The sequence below is a fragment of the Neovison vison genome, chromosome 1, assembly GCF_020171115.1.
Source record: "Neovison vison isolate M4711 chromosome 1, ASM_NN_V1, whole genome shotgun sequence".
In the NCBI taxonomy this organism is placed as follows: Eukaryota; Metazoa; Chordata; class Mammalia; order Carnivora; family Mustelidae; genus Neogale; species Neogale vison.
The window spans coordinates 154,950,160-154,972,524 of NC_058091.1; positions in this window are offsets into that span (position 1 = coordinate 154,950,160).

Below are 22,365 nucleotides of genomic sequence, written 5' to 3' on the forward strand. Positions count from 1 at the left end.
GGTAACCGCAATAGGCGCACATTGCTTTCCAGTCTCAGACGTCTAACCGTTGGACTATAGCAAGTTCTCTTTAAGGGAAACTCCTTCACGCGGAATGTCACTTCTCACAGTGTCTTTCCAGTGGAGGAACGAAGATAGAACAAGGACGGACAGAGAGAACGTAGCAAACCGTGAGTGAAGTACAGGGTAAGGCACTTAGGCCTCTATGATGCATACTGGAAGTTCAACACCGGAGAAGTTCCACAGTGTCTACGTCTTCTCAAAACCCTTCCAATATATGAGGGAACTGTGCTACTGTAAGTACTCAAGACAGGGATGCATCTGTGCTCAGTTGGAAACTGTAGGACAGTCTGGATAGCAATAATGAAGTGTCTCATACAGTCCCCTTAGAGGGGATGCGATGGAAGGTAATTGCTCAGGGAACCTAATTCAGTTGCGTACTCATTCATAACAGCGTTTCTCCACTGAGGAATGTAGATAGAACAGGGACGGACGAGGGGCACATTAGGTAATGTGAGTAAGGGCAGGCTATGGCGCTTAAGCCTGCCAAACACATATTGGATTTCACCACCAGTGGTGATCCGCACTTAGTTGCTGCGTCTAAAACGCTTCCAACACTGAGAGGGAAGTGTTCTTTAGGAGGGATACACTGCAGTTTTACGTCTCTTAAAGAAGGAAGCTTTTGGGACTGATTCTGTGGTAACCGCAATAGGCGCACATAACTTTCAGGTCTCAGACGACTATCCGTTGGACTATGGCAAGTTCTGTTTAAGGGAAACTCCTTCATTCAGAATGTCATTTCTCACAGTGTGTTTCCAGTGGAGAAAAGAAGATAGAACAAGGACAGGGCAGAGAGAATGTTGCACACCGTGAGTGAAGTACAGGGTAAGGCACTTAGGCCTCTATGATGCATGCTGGAAGTTCAACACCGGAGATGTTCCACAGTGTCTACACTTCTGAAAACACTTCCAATATATGAGGGAACTGTGCTACAGTAAGTTCTCACGAAAGGGATGCGTCCGTGCTCAGTTGGAAATTGTAGGACGTGTCTTGAGGGCAATTATGAAGTGTCTCATACAGGCCCCTTAGAGGGATGCATAGGAAGGTATCTGCTCAGGGAACCTACTTCAGGTGCGTACTCATTCATAACAGTGTTTCTCAATTGAGGAATGAAGATAGAACACTAACGGACCTGGGTCACATTAGGTAATGTGTGTATAGGGCAGGTTATGGCACTTAAGCCTGCCAAACACACATTGGATATTCACCACCAGTGGTGATCCGCACTTAGTTTCTGCGTCTATAACCCTTCCAACACTGAGAGGGGTGTGTGTTTAAGGAGGGATTCACTGCAGTGTTACGTCTGTTAAAGAAGGAAGCTTCAGGGACTGACTCTTTGGTAACCGCAATAGTCGCGCATAGCTTTCCAGCCTCAAACGTCTATTCGTGGGATTATAGCAAGTTCTGTTTAAGGGAAACTCCTTCATGCGGAATGTCACTTCTCACAATGTCTTTCCAGTGGAGGAAAAAATATAGAACAAGGACGGACAGAGAGATCTTTGCAACCCGTGAGTGAAGTACAGGGTAAGGCACTAAAACCTCTATAAGGCATCCTGGAAGTTCAACACCGGGGATATTCCACAGTGTCTACCTCTTCTCAAAACACTTCCAATATATGAGGGAACTGTGCTACAGTATGTTCTCAACAGGGATGAGTCTGTGCTCCGTTGGAAACTATAAGACGTGTCTCGGTTGCAATCATTAAGTGTCTAAAACAGGCCCCTTAGAGAGGATGCGTAGGAAGGTATCTGCGCAGGGAACCTACTTCAGGTATGTACTCATTCATAACAGTGTTTTTCCTTTGAGGAATGAAGATAGAACAGGGACGAACTAGGGGCACATTAGATACTGTGAGTAAAGGGCAGGCTATTGCGCTTAAGCCTGCCAAACACATATTGAATGTTTACCAACAGTGGTGATCCGCACTTAGTTTCGGCGTCTAAAATATTCCAACTCTGAGAGCGATGTGTGCCTAGGAGGAATTCACTGCAGAGTTATGTCTGTTAAAGAAGGAATCTTTTGGGACTGACTCTGTGGTAACCGCAATAGGCGCACATAGCTTTCCAGGCTCTGACGACTATCCATAGGACTATAAGAAGTTCAGTTTAAGGGAAACTCTTTCAAGCGGAATGTCACTTCTCACAGTGTCTTTCCAGTGGAGGAAAGAAGATAGAACAAGGACAGAGCACCGAGAATGTTAAACCCTTTGGTGAAGTAAAGGGTAAGGCACTTAGGCCTCTATGATACATACTGGAAGTTCAACACCGGGGATGTTCCACAGTGTCTACCTCTTCTCAAAACACTTCAAAATATGAGGGCACTGTGCTACAGTAAGTTCTAACGACAGGGATGGGTCTGTGCTCAGTTGGAAACTGTAGGATATGTCTGGTAGCAATCATGAAGTGTCTCATACAGGCCCCTTAGAGGTGATGCGTAGGAAGGTATCTGCTCTGGAAACCTACTTCAGGTGCGTACTAATTCATAACAGCGTTTCTCCTTTGAGGAATGAAGATAGAACAGGGACTGACTATGGGCACATTAGGTACTGTGAGTAAAGGGCTGGCTATGGCGCTTAAGCCTGCCAAACACATATTGGATGTTCACCACCAGAGGTGATCCGCACTTAGTTTCAGTGTCTAAAACGCTTCCAACACTGAGAGGGAAGTGTGCTTTAGGATGGATTCAGCAGTGTTACGTCTGGTAAAGAAGGAAGCGTTTGGGACTGACTCTGTGGTAACCGCAATAGGCGCACATAGGTTTCCAGTTTCCGACGTCTATCCGTTGGACTATACCAAGTTCTGTTAAGGGAAACTACTCATGCGGAATATCACTTCCCACAGTGTCTTTCCAGTGGAGGAAAGAAGTTAGAACAAGGACGGACAGAGAGAACGTTGCAACCCGTGAGTGAAGTACAGGGTAAGGCACCTAGGCCTCTATGATGCATACTGGAAGTTCAACACCGGGCAAGTTCTACAGTGTCTACCTCTTCTCAAAACACTTTCAATATATGACGGAAGTGTGCTACAGTAAGTTCTAAAGACAGGGATGCGTCTGTGCTCATTGGAAACTCTAGGACGTGTCTGGGTAGCCATCATGAAGTGTCTCATACAGGCCCCTTAGAGGGGATTGGAAGGAAGGTATCTGCTCAGAAAACCTACTTCAGGGGCGTACTCATTCATAACAACGTTAATCCTTTAAGGAATAAAGATAGAACAGGGACAGACTAGGGGCACATTAGGTACTGTAGTAAAGGGCTCGCTATGGTGCTTAAGCCTGCCAAACGCATATTGGATTTTCACCACCAGTGGTGATCCGTACTTAGTTTCTGCGTCTAAAACGCTTCCAACACTGAGAGGGAAGTGTGCTTTAGGAGGGATTCACTGCAGTGTTGCGTCTGTTAAAGAAGGAAGCTTTTGGGACTAACTCTGTGGTAACTGCAATAGGCGCACATAGGTTTCCGGTTTCCGACGTCTATCCGTTGGACTATAGCAAGTTCTGTTAAAGGGAAACTCCTTGATTTGGAATGTCACTTCTCACAGTGTCTTTCCAGTGGAGGAAAGAAGATAGAACAAGGACGGAGCAGAGAGAACGTTGCAACCCGTGAGTGAAGTACAGGGTAATGCACTTAGTCCTCTATGATGCATACTGGGTGCTTAACACCGGGGATGTTCCACAGAGTCTACCTCCTCTCAAAACACTTCCAATATATGAGGGAACTGTGCTACAGTAAGTTCTCACGACAGGGATGCGTCTGTGCTCAGTTGGAAACTCTAGGACGTGTCTGGGTAGCCATCATGAAGTGTCTCATACAAGCCCTTTAGAGGGGATGCGAAGGAAGGTATCTGCACAGGGAACCTACTTAATGTGCGTCCTCATTCATAACAGCGTTTTTCCTTTGAGGAATGAAGATAGAAAAGGAACGGAGTAGGGGCACATTAGGTACTGTCAGTAAAGGGCAGGCTATGGCGCTTAAGCCTGCCAAACACATATTGCATGTTCACCACTAGTGGTGATCCGCACTTAGTTTTTGCGTCTAAATCGCCTGCAACACTGAGAGGGAAGTGTGCTTTTGGAGGGATTCACTGCAGTGTTACATCTGTTAAAGAAGGAAGCTTTTGGGACTGACTCTGTGGTAACGCAATAGGAGCACATAGCTTTCCAGTCTCAGACGTCTATCTGTAGGACTATAGCAAGTTCAGTTTAAGGGAACCTCTTTCAAGCGGAATGTCACTTCTCACAGTTTATTTCCTGTGGAGGAAAGAAGATAGAACAAGGACTGAGCAGGGTGGACAAGATGGCGGGGTACAAGGAAGAGGCGTCTTTTCAGCTGGTACCCCAAAGTGAGCTGATTACCTACCAAAGAACTCCGATCACCCATGAAACAGCCTGAGATCAGAATTATACACGTCTGGATCTCTACAGGGGCAGAAGACGCCAGTGAGCAGGTAAAGCGGAATGGGAACGGCGGACTGATATCAGAAGATAAACAAAAGGGGGAGGGAGCCACCAGAGGCGACCTGTGGGAAAGTAATACCCCAATACGAGCGAGAGTGCCCTGCGTCTGGGGACCAGCATTAACTTGGAGACTGGTTGAAAGTACTCCAAAAGAGCAAAGGATCGTGGGGGCAAATTTTGGGAATCGGGGCGGCTAGGGACAGGGGCTTAAGTCCCCGGTCCCAGACGGCCTCCCTGGCGCGGAGGCAGAGAGTGTGGCGGAGAAACCAGCTCCTGGTCCCTAAGCCGCCAGCGGGCTCCAGAGCACGTGGGTTCCGGCTCATGTGAGGGGATGGGAGCTGCGCCGGTCTGCAGAATGTGCGCTAGCCCTACCACAAAGCTTGAGATGCGCGCGCACGTCCCTTCAGCTCTCCCTGGTTTCTAAGGCCCGGGGGCGCTTCTTGACCTATGCCATTGTTTCAAAGTCTAAGCCGCGTGCCCGCAAAACTCTTTCCCGGACAGAGGCACGCAAAAGCCCAGCCTGCGGCTTACGGACCAGCACCCCATTCTCAGTGCCCCAGACGCGCACCCGACTCACAGCAGCCTCTGAAAAGAGGTGCGTGCAAGCCGGGCACTCCCAGCCCAGACCGGCGGCAAAATCTCAGTGTGCGATCTCTGCTTGGAACCTCTCTGGCGGGCAGGAGCTCCCAGACAGCCACCACTGCCTTGGATTTGGGGACGAGCAAAAGATCCTGCGCCCCCAGGGTCTGGAACTTGGAACCTGCTCTGCCAGCGGCCAAGGGGGAATTTATTCAGCTTCTGCACCCAGACTGAGGCTTCTCTCTGAGACGGAGATCAGGAAGTGTTCCAGGGTGCACCTTGACTGCACCAGAGTTGATACACCCACCTACATCTGTTCAGTCTTCTCCCACCAAAATGACTAGGAGGAGGAATGCCCAACAGAAGAAAAATAAAGAGGATGGACCTTCTGCAACAGAGCTAACGGCTATCAACATAGACAATATGTCGGAAAGAGAATTCAGGCTAACAATTATCCAGGCAATAGCTAGGTTGGAGAAAGCCATGGATGACCAAACAGAATTGATTAGGGCCGAGCTGAAAGCGACCAGACAGGATGTTCACAATGTTAGGGCGGAGCTTAAAGCTACCAGGGAGGAGGTCCACAATGCTCTCAATGAGTTCCAATCTAATCTAAACTCTCTCAAAACTAGGGTAACTGAGACAGAAGATAGAATTAGTGATCTGGAAGACAAACAGATAGAGAGAAAGGATCAGGAGGAAGCCTGGAACAAACAGCTTACATCCCACGAAAGCAGAATCAGGGAAATAAATGATGCCATGAAGCGTTCCAACGTCAGAATTATTGGAATTCCTGAAGGGGAGGAGAAGGAAAGAAATCTAGAAGATATCGTGGAACAAGTCCTTCATGAAAATTTTCCGAATCTCGCGAATGAAACCAGCGTTCATGTACTAGAGGCTGAACGGTCTCCACCCAAGATTATACACTCCAAAAAAAAAAACATCACGACACCTGATAATCAAATTGAGAAATTATAATTGTAAGTATAAACTCTTGAAAGCCGCCAGGGCAAAGAGGCTCCTTACTTACAGAGGGAAGCCCATCAGAATAACGTCAGACCTGTCCACAGAGACCTGGCAAGCCAGAAGAGGCTGGCAAGATATATTCAGGGCACTAAATGAGAAGAACATGCAGCCAAGAATACTTTATCCAGCAAGAGTGACATTCAAAATGGATGGAGAGATAAAGAGTTTCCAAGACCGGCAAGACTTAAAAGACTATGCAACCTCCAAGCCGATACTGCAGGAAATATTAAGGGGGGTTCTATAAAAGAGGAAAAATCCCAAGAATAGCACTGAACAGAAATATAGAGACAGTCTACAGAAAGAAAGACTTCAAAGGTAACTCGATGTCAATAAAAACGTATCTATCAATAATCACTCTCAATGTGAATGGCCTAAATGCACCCATAAAACGGCACAGGGTTGCAGATTGGATAAAACGACAGGACCCATCCATATGCTGTCTACAAGAGAGACCCATTTTGAACCTAAAGATACACGCAGACTGAAAGTGAAGGGGTGGAGAAGCATCTTTCATGCCAATGGGACTCAAAAGAAGGCTGGGGTAGCGATTCTCATATCAGATAAATTAGACTTCAAACTAAAGACTGTAGTCAGAGATACAGAAGGACACTACATAATCCTTAAAGGGACTATCCACCAAGATGATCTAACAATTGTAAATATCTATGCTCCCAATATGGGAGCAGCCAATTACTTAAGAAAACTGTTAGTCAAGATAGAGAGTCATAATGATATGAATACACTAATTGTAGGAGATCTTAACACGCCTCTTTCAGAATTAGACAGATCATTGAAGCAGAAAATCAATAAAGAAACAAGAGCATTGATGACACATTGGACCAGATGGACCTCATAGTTATAAACAGAACATTTCACCCTAAAACAGCAGAATACTCATTCTTCTAAGTGCACATGGAACCTTCTCGAGAATAGACCACATACTGGGTCACAAATCAGGACTCAGCCGATACCAAAAGACTGAGATTATTCCCTGCATATTCTCAGATCAAAATGCTTTGAAACTGGAGCTCAATCACAAGGAAAAGTTCAGAAGGAACTCAAACACCTGGAAGCTAAAGACCACCTTGCTTAAGAATGCTTGGATCAAAAATGACAGTACAGACAAAAGGTTGATATCCAGGATCTATATTGAACTCCTCAAACTCAACCCACACGAAACAGACAAACACATCAAAAAATGGGCAGAAGATATGAACAGACACTTCTCCAATCAAGAAATACAAATGGCTATCAGACACATGAAAAAATGCTCATCATCATTAGCCCTCAGGGAGATTCAAATTAAAACCACATTGAGATATCACCTTACACCAGTTAGAATGGCCAAAATTAACAAAACAGGAAACAACATGTGTTGGAGAGGATGTGGAGAAAGGGGAACCCTCTTACACTGTTGGTGGGAATGCAAGTTGGTGCAGCCTCTTTGGAGAACAGTGTGGAGATACCTCAAGAAATTAAAAATAGAGCTTCCCTACGACCCTGCAATTGCACTCCTGGGTATTTACCCCAAAGATACAGATGTCGTGAAAAGAAGGGCCATCTGTACCCCAATGTTTATAGCAGCAATGGCCACAGTCGCCAAACTATGGAAAGAACCAAGATGCCCTTCAATGGATGAATGGATAAGGAAGATGTGGTCCATATACACTATGGAGTATTATGCCTCCATCAGAAAGGACGAATATCCAACTTTTGTAGCAACATGGACGGGACTGGAAGAGATTATGCTGAGTGAAATCAGTCAAGCAGAGAGAGTCAATTATCATATGGTTTCACTCATTTGTGGAGCATAACCAATAGCATGGAGGAAAAGGGGCGTTAGAGAGTAGTAGGGAATTTGGGTAAATTGGAAGGGGAGGTGAACCATGAGAGACTATGGACTCTGAAAAACAGTCTGAGGGGTTTGAAGTGGCGGGGGGGTGGGAGGTTGGGGTACCAGGTGGTGGGTATTATAGAGGGCACAGCTTGCATGGAGCACTGGGTGTGGTGAAAAAATAATGAATACTGTTTTTCTGAAAATAAATAAATTGGGAAAAAAAAAAGAATGCTTGGATCAACGAGGAGATCAAAAAAGAACTGAAACAATTCATGGAAACCAATGAGAATGAAGACACTTCGGTCCAAAACCTATGGGATACAGCAAAGGCGGTCCTAAGGGGAAAATATATAGCCATCCAAGCCTTGCTCAAAAAAATTGAAAAATCCAGAACACACCAGCTGTCTCTACACCTTGAAGAACTGGAGGATCAACAACAAATCAAACCAACTCCACACATAAGAAGGGAAATCATCAAGATTAGAGCTGAGATCAATGAGGGAGAAACCAGAGATACAGTAGAACGTATCAATGAAACTAGAAGCTGGTTTTTGAAAGAATCAATAAGATTGATAAGCCACAGGCTACCCTAATCCGAAAGAAAAGAGAGAAATCCCACATTTATAAAATTATGAATGAAAAGGGAGAGATCACAACTAACGCCAAGGAAGTAGAAACAATCATCAGAAGTTATTACGAACAGTTATATGCCAATAAGCTTAGCAACCTAGATGAAATGGATGCATTCCTGGAAAAATATAAACTACCAAAATTGAACCAGGAAGAAATCGACAACCTGAATTGACTGATATCTAATAACGAGATTGAATCAGTGATCAAAAACCTCCCAAAAAACAAGAGCCCAGGACCTGACGGATTCCCTGGGGAATTCTACCAAACCTTCCAAGAAGAAATAACACCTATTCTCCTGAAGCTGTTTCAAAAAATTGAAGCAGAAAGAAAACTTCCAGACTCTTTCTATGAAGCCAGCATTACCCTGATCCCCAAACCAGGCAAGGACCGGACCAAAAAGGGGAATTTCAGACCAATATCACTGATGAATATGATGCTAAGATTCTCAACAAGATCCTAGCCAACAGGATCCAACAGCACATTAAAAAGATTATCCACCATGATCAGGTGGGATTCATCCCTGGGCTACAAGGATGGTTCAACATTCGCAAATCAATCAATGTGATACAACAAATTAATATGAGAAGAGAGAAGAACCACATGGTCCTCTCAATTGATGCAGAAAAAGCATTTGACAAAATCCAGCATCCGTTCCTGATTAAAACACTTCAAAGTATAGGGATAGAGGGAACATTCCTGAACCTCATCAAATCTATCTATGAAAGACCCACAGCAAATATCATCCTCAATGGGAAAAAGCTTGCAGCCTTCCCATTGAGATCAGGAACAAGACAAGGATGCCCACTTTCACCCCTCTTGTTCAACATAGTATTAGAAGTCTTAGTAACAGCAATCAGACAACAGAGAGAAATAAAAGATATCCAAATTGGTAATGAAAAAGTCAAACTCTCTCTCTTCGCAGATGACATGATTCTTTATATGGAAAACCCAAAAGACTCTACCCCCAAACTACTAGAACTCATACAGCAATTCAGCAACGTGGCAGGATACAAAGTCAATGTGCAGAAATCAGTGGCTTTCTTATACACTAACAATGAAAATACAGAAAGGGAAATTAGAGAATCGATTCCATTTACTATAGCACCAAGAACCATAAGATACCTTGGAATAAACCTAACTAAAGAGATAAAGGATCTGTGCTTGAGGAACTATTAACACTCATGAAAGAAATTGAAGAAGACACAAAAAGATGGAAGACCATTCCATGCTCTTGGATCGAAAGAATAAACATTGTTAAAATGTCTATATTGCCTAGAGCAATCTATACTTTTAATGCCATTCCGATCAAAATTCCACCGGCATTCTTCAAAGAGCTGGAGCAAATAATCCAGAAATTTGTATGGAATCAGAAGAGACCCCGAATCGCTAAGGAAATGTTGAAAAACAAAAATAAAGCTGGCGGCATCACCTTACCTGATTTCAAGCTTTATTACAAAGCTGTGATCACCAAGACAGCATGGTACTGGCATAAAAACAGACACATAAACCAGTGGAACAGAGTGGAGAGCCCTGAAATGGGCCCTCAACTCTATCGTCAATTAATCTTTGACAAAACAGGAAAAAATATACAGTGGAAAAAAGACAGTCTCTTCAATAAATGGTGTTGGGAAAACTGGACAGCTATATGTAGAAGAATGAAACTCGACCATTCCTTTACACCGTACACAAAGATCAACTCAAAATGGATAAAAGACCTCAACGTGAGACAGGAATCCATCAGAATCTTAGAGGAGAACATAGGCAGTAATTTCTTTGATATCAGCCACAGCAACTTCTTTCAAGATACGTCTCCAAAGGCAAAGGAAACAAAAGCGAAAATAAACTTCTGGGACTTCATCAAAATCAAAAGCTTCTGCACAGCAAAGGAAAGGGTCAACAAAACAAAGAAGCAACCCACGGAATGGGAGAAGATATTTGCAAATGACAGTACAGACAAAAGGTTGATATCCAGGATCTATAATGAACTCCTCAAACTCAACCCACACGAAACAGACAAACACATCAAAAAATGGGCAGAAGATATGAACAGACACTTCTCCAATCAAGAAATACAAATGGCTATCAGACATGAAAAAATGCTCATCATCATTAGCCCTCAGGGAGATTGAAATGAAAACCACATTAGATATCATCTTACACCAGTTGGAATGGCCAAAATTAACAAAACAGGAAACAACATGTGTTGGAGAGGATGTGGAGAAAGGGGAACCCTCTTCCACTGTTGGTGGGAATGCAAGTTGGTGAAGCCTCTTTGGAGAACAGTGTGGAGATTCCTCAAGAAATTAAAAATAGAGCTTCCCTACGACCCTGCAATTGCACTCCTGGATATTGGTATTTACCCCAAGGATACAGATGTCATGAAAAGAAGGGCCATCTGTACCCCAACGTTTATAGCAGCAATGGCCACAGTCGCCAAACAATGGAAAGAACCAAGACGCCCTTCTACGGATGAATGGATAAGGAAGATGTGGTCCATATACACTATGGAGTATTATGCCTCCATCAGAAAGGATGAATACCCAACTTTTGTAGCAACATGAACGGGACCGTAAGAGATTATGCTGAGTGAAATAAGTCAAGCAGAGAGAGTCAATTATCATATGGTTTCACTTATTTGTGGAGCATAACAAATAGCATGGAGGACAAGGGGCGTTAGAGAGGAGTAGGGAATTTGGGTAAATTGGAAGGGGAGGTGAACCATGAGAGACTATGGACTCTGAAAAACAGTCTGAAGGGTTTGAAGTGGCGGGGGGGTGGGAGGTTGGGGTACCAGGTGGTGGGTATTAGAGAGGGCACGAATTGCATGGAACACTGGGTGTGGTGAAAAAATAATGAATTCTGTTTTTCTGAAAATAAATAAATTGGAAAAAAAAAGAAAAAAGAACAAGGACGGAGCAGAGAGAACCTTGCAAACCGTGAGTGAAGTACAGGGTAAGGCACTTAGGCCACTACGATGCATATTTGAAGTTCAACACCAGGGAAGTTCCACAGTGTCTACCTCTTCTCAAAACATTTCCAATATATGAGGGAACTGTGCTACAGTAAGTTCTCAGACAGGGAAGCGACTGTGCTCAATTGGAAACTCTAGGACGTGTCTGGGTAGCAATCATGGTGTCTCATACAGGCCCCTTAGAGGGGATTGGAAGGAAGATATCTGCTCAGGGAACCTACTTCAGTTGCGTACTCATTCATAACAGCGTTTATCCTTTGAGGAATGAAGATAGAACAAGGACGGACTAGGGGCACATTAGGTTCAGTGAGGAAAGGGCAGGCTCTGGCGCTTACGCCTGCCAAACACATATTAGATGTTCACCACCAGTGGTGATCCGCACTAAGTTTCTGCGTCTAAAACGCTTCCAACACTGAGAGGGAAGTGTACTTTAGGAGGGATTCACTGCAGTGTTACGTCTGTTAAAGAAGGAAGCTTTAGGGACTGACTCTGTGGTAACCGCAATAGGCGCACATAGCTTTCAAGTCTCAGACGTCTATCTGTTGGGCTATAGCAAGTTCTGTTTAAGGGAAATTCCTTCAAGCGGAATGTCACTTGTCACAGTGTCATCCAGTGGAGGAAAGAAGATAGAACAAGGACGGACAGAGAGAACGTTGAAACCCGTGAGTGAAGTATAGGGTAAGGCACTTAGGACTCTATGATGCATACTTGAGGTTCAACACCGGGGATGTTCCACAGTGTCTACCTCTTCTCAAAACACTTCCAATATATGAGGGAACTGTGCTACAGTAAGTTCTCACGACAGGGATGCGTCTGTGCTCAGTTGGAATCACTAGGACGTGTCTGGGAAGCAACCTTGAAGTGTCTCCTACAGGCCCCTTAGAGGTGATGCGTAGGAAGGTATCTTCTCAGGGAACCTACATCAGGTGCGGACTCATTCATAACAGTGTTTCCCATTGAAAGAATGTAGGTAGAACACGGACGGACTAGGGGGACAGTAGGGACACTGAGTAAAGGGCAGGCTATGGCACTTAAGCCTGCCAAACACATATTGGATGTTCACCACCAGTGGTGATCCGCAACTAGTTTCTGCTTCTAAAACGCTTCCAACACTGAGAGGGAAGTGTGCTTTAGAAGGGATTCACTGCAGTGTTACTTCTGTTAAAAAAGGAAGCTTTGGGAATGACTCTGTGGTAACCGCAAGAGGGGAACATAGCTTTGCAGTCTCCGACGTCTAACCGTTAGACTATAGGAAGTTCTGTTTAAGGGAAACTCCTTCATGCGGAATGTCACTTCTCACAGTGTCTTTCCAGTGGAGGAAAGAAGATAGAACAAGGACGGACAGAGAGAACGTTGCAAACCGTGAGTGAAGTACAGGGTAAGGCACTTAGGCCTCTATGATGCATACTGGAAGTTCAACACCGGGGAAGTTCCACAGTGTCTATCTCTTCTCAAAACACTTCCAATATATGAAAGAACTGTGCTACAGTAAGTTCTCAAGACAGAGATGCGTCTGTGACATTTGGAAACCCTAAGACGTGTCTGGGTAGCAATAATGAAGTGTCTCATACAGGCCCCTTAGAGGGGATTCGAAGGAATGTATCTGCTCAGGAAATCTACTTCAGTTGCGTACTCATCATAGTAGCGTCTCTCCTTTGAGGAATGAAGATAGAACAGGGACGGACTAGGGGAACATTAGGTACTGTGAGTAAACGGCAGGCTATGGCGCTTAAGCCTGCCAAACACATATTGGATGTTCACCACAAGTGGTGATCAGCACTTAGTTTCTGCGTCTAAAACGCTTCCAACACTGAGAGGGAAGTGTGCTTTAGGAGGGATTCACTGCAGTGTTACGTCTGTTAAAGAAGGAAGCTTTTGGAACTGACTCTGTGGTAACCGCAATAGGCGCACATAGTTTTCAAGTCTCAGACGTCTATTCGTTGCACTATAGACAGTTCTGTTTAAGGGAAACTCCTTCATGCGGAATGTCACTTCTCACAGTGTCTTTCCAATGCAGGAAAGAAGATAGAACAAGGACGGACAGAGAGAACGTTGCAACCCGTGAGTGAAGTAGAGGGTAAGGCACTTAGGTCTCTATGATGCATACTGGAAGTTCAACACCGGGTAGTTCCACAGTGTCTACCTCTTCTCAAAACAGTTCCAATATATGAGGGAACTGTGCTACAGTAAGTTCTCAGGACAGGGATGCGTCTGTGCTCAGTTGGAAAGTGTAGGACGTGTCTGGGAAACAACCTTGTAGTGTATCCTACAGGCCCCTTAGAGGTGATGCGCAGGAAGGTATCTGCTCAGGGAACCTACTGCAGGTGCGGACTCATTCATAACAGTGTTTCCCCTTGAAAGAATGAAGGTAGAACACGGACGGACGAGGGGCACATTAGGGTCTGTGAGTAAAGGGCAGGCTATGGCGCTTAAGCCTGCCAAACACATATTGGATGTTCACCACCAGTGGTGAACCGCACTTAGTTTCTGCGTCTAAAACGCTTCCAACACTGAGCGGGAAGTGTGCTGTTGGTGGGATTCACTGCAGTGTTACGTCTGTTAAAGAAGGAAGCTTTAGGGACTGACTCTGTTGTAACCACAATAGGCACACATATGTTTCCAGTCTCCGACGACTATCCATAGGTCTATAAGAAGTTCAGTTTAAGGGGAACTCTTTCAAGCGGAATGTCACTTCTCACAGTGTCTTTCCAATGGAGGAATGAAGATAGAACAAGGACGGACAGAGAGAACGTTGCAACCCGTGAGTGAAGTACAGGGTAAGGGACTTAGGCCTCTGTGATGCATACTGGAAGCACTACACCGGGGAAGTTCCACAGTGCCTACGTCGTCTCAAAACACTTCCAATATATTAGAGAACTGTGCTACAGTAAGTTCTCAAGACAGGGATGCGTCTGTGCTCAGTTGGAAATTCTAGGACGTGTCTGGGTAGCATCATGAAGTGACTCATACAGGCCCCTTAGAGGGGATGCGTAGGAAGGTATCTGCTCAGGTAACATACTTCAGCTGCGTACTCATTCATAACAGTGTTTCTCCTTTGAGGAATGAAGATAGAACAGGGACGGACTAGGGCCACTTTAGGTACTTTGAGTAAAGGGCAGGCTATGGCGCTTAAGCCTGCCAAACACATATTGGATGTTCACCACAAGTGGTGATCATCACTTAGTTTCTGCGTCTAAAACACTTCCAACCCTGAGAGGGAAGTGTATTTTAAGAGGGAATAACTGCAGTGTTATTCTGTTAAAGAAGGAAGCTTTTGGGACTGACTGTGGTAACCGCAATAGGCGCACATAGCTTTCCAGACTCAGACGTCTATCCGTTGGACTATAACGAGTTCTGTTTATGGGAAACTCCTTCATACGGAATGTCACTTCTCTCAGTGTCTTTCCAGTGGGTAAAGAAGATAGAACAAGGATGGAGCAGAGAGAAGGTTGCAACCCGTGTGTATAGTACAGAGTAAGGCAGTTGGGCCACTATGATGCATACTGGAAGTTCAACACTTGGGATGTTCCACACTGTTTACCTCTTCTCAAAACACTTCCAATATATGAGGGAACTGTGCTACAGTAAGTTCTCACGACAGGGATGCGTCTGTGCTCAGTTGGAAACTGTAGGACCAGTCTGGATAGCAATCATGAAGTGTCTCATACCGGCCACTTAGAGGGTATGCGTAGGAAGGTATCTGCTCAGGGAACCTACTTCAGGTGCGTGTTCATTCATAACAGTGTTTCTCCTTTGAGGAATGAAGATAGAACAGGAAAGTACTGTAAATAAAGGGCAGACTATGGCGCTTAAGCCTGCCAAACACATACTGGATGTTAAGAACCATTGGTGAACCGCACTTAGTTTCTGCGTCTAAAACGATTCCAACACTGAGAGGGAAGTGTGCTGTTCGTGGGATTCACTGCAGTGTTACGCTGTTAAAGAAGGAACCTTTTGGGACGACTCTGTAGTAACCGCAATAGGCGCACAAAGGTTTTCAGTCTCCGACGTCTATCCGTAGGACTATAGCAAGTTCTGTTTAAGGGAAACTCCTTCAAGTGGAATGTCACTTCTCACAGTGTCTTTCCAGTGGAGGAAAGAAGATAGAACAAGGACGGACAGAGAGAACGTTGCAACCCGTGAGTGAAGTACAGGGTAAGGCACTAGGGCCTCTATGATGCATACTGGAAGTTCAACACCGGGGAAGTTCCACAGTGTCTACCTTCGATCAAAACACTTCCAAGATATGAGGGAACTGTGCTACATTAAGTTCTAAAGACAGCGATGCGTCTGTGCTCAGTTGGAAACTCTTGGACGAGTCTGGGTTGCAATCTTTAATTGTCTCATACAGGTCCCTTAGAGGGGATTCGAAGGAAGATATCTGCTCAGGGAACCTACTTCAGCTGCGTACCCATTCATAACAGCGTTTCTCCTTCGAGGAATGAAGATAGAACAGGAACGGACTAGGTGCACATTACTATGAGTAAAGAGCAGGGTATGGAGCTTAAGCCTGCCAAAAACATATAGGATGTTAACCACCAGTGGTCATCCGCACATTGTTTCTGCATCTAAAAAGCTTCCAACACTGAGAGGGAAGTGTACTTTACGAGGGATTCACTGCAGTGTTACGTCTGTTAAAGAAGGAAGCTTTTGGGACTGACTCTGTGGTAACCGCAATAGGCGCACATAGCTTTCCAGTCTCAGACGTCTATCCGTTGGACTATAGCAAGTTCTGTTTAAGGGAAACTCCTTCAGGGGCAATGTCACTTCTCACAGTGTCATTCCAGTGGAGGAAAGAAGATAGAACAAGGACGGACAGAGAGAGCATTGCAAACCATGAGTGATGTACAGGCTAGGCACTTAGGCCTCTATGATGCATACTGGAAGTTCAACACCGGAGATATTCCACAGTATCTACCTCTTATCAAAAGACTTCCAATATATGAGGGAACTGTGCTAAATTAAGATCTCACGACAGGGATGCGTCTGTGCTCAGTTGGAAACTCTAGGACTTGTCTGGGTAGCCATCATGAAGTGTCTCATACAGGCCGCTTAGAGGGGATGCGAATGAAGGTATCTACTCAGGGAACCTACTTCAGTTGCGTACTCATTCATAACAGCGTTTCTCCTGAGGAATGAAGATAGAACAGGTACGGACAAGGGGCACATTAGGTACTGTAGGTTAAAGGGCAGGGTATGGCGGTTAAGCCTGCCAAACACATATTGGATGTTTTCCACAAGTGGTGATAAGCACTTAGTTTCTGCGTCTAAAACGCTTCCAAACTGAGAGGGAAGTGTGCTTTAGCAGGGATTCACTTCAATGTTACGTCTGTTAACGAAGGAAGCTTTAGGGACTGACTCTGTGGTGACCGCAACAGGCGCAATAGCTTTCCTGTCTCAGACGACTATCCGTTGGACTATAGCAAGTTCTGTTTAAGGGAAACGCCTTCATGCGGAATGTCACTTCTCACAGTGTCTTTCCAGTGGGTAAAGAAGATAGAACAAGGATGGTGCAGAGAACGATGCAACCCGTGAGTGAAGTACAGGGTAAGGCACTTAGGCCTCTATGATGCATACTGGAAGTTCAACACCGGGGATGATCCACAGTGTCTACCTCTTCTAAAAACCATTCCATATATGAGGGAACGGTGCTACAGTAAGTTCTAACGACATGGATGGGTCTGTGCTCAGTGGAATCTGTAGTACGTGTCCGGGTAGCAACCAAGAAATGTCTCATACAGACCGCTTAGAGGTGATGCGTAGGTAGCTATCTGCTCAGGGAACCTAGTTCTGGTGTGTATTCATTCATAACAGTGTTTCTCCTTTGAGGAATGAAGATAGAACAGGGACGGACTAGGGCCCATTAAGTACTGTGAGTAAAGGGCAGGCTATGGCGCTTAAGCCTAACAAACACATATTGGATATTCACGACCAGAGGTGATCCGCACTTAGTTTTTGTGTCTAAAACTCTTCCAACATTGAGAGAAGGTAGTGAGCTTTAGGAGGGATTCACTGCAGTGTTACGTCTGTTAAAGAAGGAAGCTTTTGGGACTGACTCTCTTGTAACCGCAATAGGCGCACATAGCTTTCCAGTCTCCGACGTCTATCCGTTGGACTATAGCAAGTTCTGTTTAAGGGAAACTCCTTCAAGCGGAATGTCACTTCTCACAGTGTCTTTCCAGTGGAGGAAAGAAGATAGAAGACGGACAGAGAGAACATTGCAAATCGTGCGTGAAGTACAGGGTAAGTCACTTAGGCCTCTATGATGCATACAGGAAGTTCAACACCGGAGATGTTCCACAGTGTCTTCCTCTTCTCAAAGCACTACCAATATATGAGTGAACTGTGCTACAGTAAGTTCTAACGACAGGGATGCGTCTGTGCTCAGTTGGAAACTCTAGGATGTGTCTGGGTAGCAATCATGAAGTGTTTCATACAGGCCCCTTAGAGGAGATGCGAAGGAAGGTATCTGCTCAGGGAACATACTTCATTGCGTACTCATTCATAACAGCATTTCTCCTTTGAGGAACGAAGATAGATCAGGGACGGACTAGGGGCACATTAGGTACTGTGAGTAAAGGGCAGGCTATGGCGCTTAAGCCTGCCAAACACATATTGGATGTTCACCACCAGAGGTATCCGCACTTAGATTCTGCTTCTAAAACGCTTCCAACACTGAGACGTAAGTGTGCTTTAGGAGGAAATCACTGCAGTGTTACGTCTGTAAAAGAAGGAAGCTTTTGGGACTGACTCTGTGGTAACTGCAAGAGGCGCACAAAAGTTTCCCGTCTCCGACGTCTATCCGTAGGACTATGGCAAGTTCAGTTTAAGGGATACTCCTTCAAGCGGAATGTCACTTCTCACAGTTCTTTCCAGTGGAGGAAAGAAGATAGAACAAGGACGGACAGAGAGAACGTTGCAACATGTGAGTGAAGTACAGGGTAAGGCACTTAGGCCTCTATGATGCATACTGAAAGTTCAACACCGGGGAAGTTCCACAGTGTCTACTTCTTCTCAAATCACTTCCAATATATGAGGGAACTGTACTAAAGTACGTTATCACGACAGGGATGCGTTTGTGCTCAGTTGGAAACTAGGACCTGTCTGGGCTAGCAACCATGAAGTGTGTCATACAGGCCTCTTAGATGTGATGCGTAGGAAGGTATCTGCTAAGGGAACCTACTTCAGATGCGTATTCATTCGTAACAGTGTTTCTCCTAGGAAGAATGAAGGTAGATCACGGACTGACTAGGGGCACATTAGGTACTGTAGGTAAAGTGCAGGCTATGGCACTTAAGCCTGCCAAACACATATTTGAGGTTCACCACCAGTGGTGATCCACACTTAGTTTCTGCATCTAAAACGCTTCCAACACTGAGAGGGAAGTGTGCTTTAGGAGGGATACACTGCAGTGTTACGTCTGTTAAAGAAGGAAGCTTTTTGACTGACTCTGTGGTAACCGCAATAGGCGCACATAGCTTTCCAGTCTCTGACGTCCTTCCGTTGGACTATAGCAAGTTCTGTTTAAGGGAAACTCCTTCATGCGTAATGTCACTTCTCACAGTGTCTTTCCAGTGGAGGAAAGAAGATAGAACAAGGACGGACGGAGAGAACGTTGCAAACCGTGAGTGAAGTACAGGGTAAGGCACTTAGGCGTCTAGGATGCATACTGGAATTACAACACCGGATATGTTCCACAGGGTCTACCTCTTCTCAAAACACTTCCAATATATGAGGGAACTGTACTACAGTAATTTCTCACGATAGGGATGCATCTGTGCTCAGTTGAAATCTCTAGGATGTGTCTGGGTAGCAATCATGAAATGTCTCCTATAGGCCCCTAGAGGGGATGCGTAGGAATGTATCTGTTCAGGGAACCTACTTCAGGTGTGTACTCATTCATAACAGTGCTTCTCCTTGGAGGAATGAAGATAGAACAGGGACGGACTAGGGGAACATTAGGTACTGTGAGTAAAGGGCAGGCTAAGGCACTTAAGCCTGCCAAACACATATTGGATGTTCACCACCAGTGGTGATCCGCACTTAGTTTCTGCATCTAAAACGCTTCCAACACTGAGAGGGAAGTGTGCTTTAGGAGGGATTCACTGCAGTATTACCTCTGTTAAAGAAGGAAGCTTTTGGGACTGACTCTGTGGTAACCGCATTAGGCCAACATAGCTTTCCAGTATCCGACCTCATTCCGTTGGACTATAGCAAGTTCTGTTTAAGCGAAAATCCTTCATGCGGAATTTCACTTCTCACAGTGTCTTTCCAGTGGAGGAAAGAAGATAGAGCAAGGACGGACCAGAGAGAAGGTTGCAACCCGTGAGTGAAGTACAGGGTATGGCACTTAGGCCTCTATGATGCATACTGGAAGTTCAACACTTGGGATGTTCCACAGTGTCTACCACTTCTCAAAACGCTTCCAATTATGAGGGAACTGTGCTACAGTACGTTCTCACGACAGGGATGCGTCTGTGCTCAGTTGGAAACTAGGACCTGTCTGGGTAGCAATCACGAAGTGTGTCATACAGGCCTCTTAGATGTGATGCGTAGGAAGGTATCTGCTAAGGGAACCTACTTCAGGTGCGTATTCATTCGTAACAGTGTTTCTCCTAGGAAGAATGAAGGTAGAACACGGACTGACTAGGGGCACATTAGGTACTGTAGGTAAAGTGCAGGCTATGGCACTTAAGACTGCCAAACACATATTTGATGTTCACCACCAGTGCTGATCCGCACTTAGTTTCTGCATCTAAAATGCTTCCAACACTGAGAGGGAAGTTTGCTTTAGGAGGGATACACTGCAGTGTTACGTCTGTTAAAGAAGGAAGCTTTTGGGACTGACTCTCTTGTAACCGCAATAGGCGCACATAGCTTTCCAGTCTCCGACGTCTATCCGTTGGACTATAGCAAGTTCTGTTTAAGGGAAACTCCTTCAAGCGGAATGTCACTTCTCACAGTGTCTTTCCAGTGGAGGAAAGAAGATAGAAGACGGACAGAGAGAACATTGCAAACCGTGAGTGAAGTACAGGGTAAGTCACTTAGGCCTCTATGATGCATACAGGAAGTTCAACACCGGAGATGTTCCACAGTGTCTTCCTCTTCTCAAAGCACTACCAATATATGAGGGAACAGTGCTACAGTAAGTTCTAACGACAGGGATGCGTCTGTGCTTAGTTGGAAACTCTAGGATGTGTCTGGGTAGCAATCATGAAGTGTTTCATACAGGCCCCTTAGAGGAGATGCGATGGAAGGTATCTGCTCAGGGAACATACTTCAGTTGCGTACTCATTCATAACAGCATTTCTCCTTTGAGGAACGAAGATAGACCAGGGACGGACTAGGGGCACATTAGGTACTGTGAGTAAGGGCAGGTTATGGACCTTAAGCCTTGCAAGCACATATTGGGTGTACACCCCCATTGGTGATGCGCACTTAGTTTATGCATCTAAAACGCTTCCTACACTGAGAGGGAAGTGTGCTTTAGGAGGGATTCACTGCAGTGTTACGTCTGTTAAAGAAGGAAGCTTTTGGGACTGACTCTGTTGAAACCACAATAGGCACACATAGGTTTCCAGTCTCCGACGTCTATCCGTAGGACTATAGCAAGTTCAGCTTAAGAGTAACTACTTCAAGCGGAATGTCACTTCTCACAGTGTCTTTCCAGTGAAGGAAAGAAGATAGAACAAGGACGGATAGAGAGAACGTTGCAAACCGTGCATGAAGTACAGGGTAAGTCACTTAGGCCTCTATGATGCATACTGGAAGTTCAACACCGGAGATGTTCCACAGTGTCTACCTCATCTAAAAACACTTCCAATATATGAGGGAACTGTGCTACAGTAAGTTCTCACGACAGGGATGGGTATGTGCTCAAGGAAACTCTAGGACGTGTCTGGGTAGGAATCATGAGTATCTCATACAGGCCCCTTAGAGGCGATGCGAAGGAATGTATCTGCTCAGGGACCTACGTCAGTTGCGTACTCATTCATAACAGCGTTTCTCCTTTGAGGAATGAAGATAGAACATGGACGGACTAGGGGCACATTAGGTACTGTGAGTAAAGGTCAGGCTATGGCGCTTAAGCCTGCCAAACACATATTGGATATTCACCACCAGAGGTATCCGCACTTAGATTCTGCTTCTAAAACGCTTCCAACACTGAGACGTAAGTGTGCTTTAGGAGGAAATCACTGCAGTGTTACGTCTGTAAAAGAGGGAAGCTTTGGGACTGACTCTGTGGTAACTGCAAGAGGCGCACAAAAGTTTCCCGTCTCCGACGTCTATCCGTAGGACTATGGCAAGTTCAGTTTAAGGGATACTCCTTCAAGCGGAATGTCACTTCTCACAGTTCTTTCCAGTGGAGGAAAGAAGATAGAACAAGGACGGACAGAGAGAACGTTGCAACATGTGAGTGAAGTACAGGGTAAGGCACTTAGGCCTCTATGATGCATACTGGAAGTTCAACACTTGGGATGTTCCATAGTGTCTACCACTTCTCAAAACACTTCCAATATATGAGGGAACTGTGCTACAGTAAGTTCTCAGGACAGGGAAGCGTCTGTGCTCAGTTGGAAAGTGTAGGACGTGTCTGGGTTGCAATCATGAAGTGTCTCTTACAGACCCCTTAGAGGGATGCGGAGGAAGGTATCTGATCTGGGAACCTACTTCATTGCGTACTCATTCATAACAGTGTTTCTCCTTTGAAGATGAAGATAGAACAGGGAAGGACTACGGGCACATTAGGTACTGTGAGTAAAGGGCAGGCTATGGCGCTTAAGCCTGCCAAACACATAGGGAT